Here is a 1,653-nt window from a genome sequence, read left to right as displayed (position 1 = left end):
AACGAACATGACTACATATATGCATGATGAAATGATAAAAAACTATGAAACTTTAATCTTATATATACTTAACGGTATAGAGATAATTGAATTAAGAAGAATTATATGGGAAAAAATATTTGATAACTACGAATTAGAAGATATATTAAATCAAGAATGGTATGAAATAGATTTACAAGATCTATATTTAGATAATGAAAGAATAGAATGGTACGATTTAGAAATAAATTCAGATTAAAATGAACTACGAATATTTACAATACTAAATAGAATCTATGGAAAAAATAACAAGAATAGAATGGTACGATTTAGAAATAAATTCAGATTAAAATGAACGAATATTTACAATATTGGAATATATCATAAATAATATTAAAGAAATATTCAGATTAAAACAACTATCAAAAGAATATTACAAAAGGTATTATTACAATGAACCATGAATTCCGCAATAACAAAAAATAATATTAAAGAAATATTCAGATTAAAATAACTATCAAAAGAATATTACAATATGTACTATTACATTTTACCATGAATTCCGCAATAACATAAAATAATATTAAAGAGATATCAAGATTAAGACACTTAACAAAAAAAATTATAATAAAAATGGTTGAAATAAATTACTTACCTACCACACTACCACTTCTATAAATTCCTCAACTACTAGTTCCGCACCGAAAAATGGTATCAGAGCAGTATGAACAATGAGATACAAAAGCTAAAGACTAATGAAGATAATCTGAAGTCTAAAGCTATTCAGCAGGGTCACCGACGATGAGAAACTCCTTAAAACCCATAACATCTGTTTAAATACAGCTGCAGATACAACATCGGAAGACGGAAAAAAGCCAGAGCTAAAAGGAGACGCTGAGAAACTCCTTAAAACGCATAACATTTGTTTAGATACAGCTGCAGGTACAAGCAAACAAGTTAGCGATAAACAAAATAAAAATGCTAACTTAAATCGCAAACATATACATACACAGATAGTTTGCAAAACCAAAATGAGAAACAGACATATTACTACATCACACGAACCTATATCGAAAATATACACAAAATTCAAACTTATTTATACCTCAACCCCCGATCAACTACAAAAGAATCAAACCAGGATTATTTGAGACAAAAGTTACAAGGATATAACAAGTTAATTGCACGACCAAAAACTAACGCTAATTTAGTAAGAACATGTTACAACTACGGATTATTAAATACCGTGTACACATATGACGGAGAAGAAGTTAGTGGAATACCGGAACTACACAGAGCATTCGTCAGATACAAAAGAGTTACAAAAGGAAATTTATTTTATATAAAATTCTACACTGCACCAGTGGAGATATTGTACGAAGAAATAAAACCTCCAATACAGGTTATCAAGATATGACTAACTAAAGATATGATTATACCCGAGGACATCAGAAAACAAGAAGAGGTATGCAAATTAGAGATACCAAGTTTTTATGGCAACAAAAGAATAATTGGTATATCAACTATTATACAAGAATTAGCAAACAATTATTTAAACGGAAACCCTATATGGAGCTACTATGCAAGAGACCAGTTAATGATTTATTCCAATTCAAGGGAGCTAAGGAAAGCAGATATGGATGAAGTCCAAAGATGAATTTTATCATTACTTAA

The 1,653-nt window shown here is 28.9% G+C and overlaps 1 pseudogene; it reads left to right on the top strand.

Moving 5' to 3' along the window:
• Positions 1-822: 822 nt before the first annotated feature.
• LOC102591672 (uncharacterized) overlaps positions 823-1,653 on the top strand; it is a 4,917-nt pseudogene continuing 4,086 nt past the window's right edge.

The sequence above is a fragment of the Solanum tuberosum genome, unplaced genomic scaffold (assembly GCF_000226075.1).
Source record: "Solanum tuberosum cultivar DM 1-3 516 R44 unplaced genomic scaffold, SolTub_3.0 scf01127, whole genome shotgun sequence".
Classification (NCBI taxonomy): domain Eukaryota; kingdom Viridiplantae; phylum Streptophyta; class Magnoliopsida; order Solanales; family Solanaceae; genus Solanum; species Solanum tuberosum.
The sequence above is the reverse complement of the archived record's forward strand: the minus strand, read 5'-3'. Positions and strand labels throughout refer to the sequence as shown.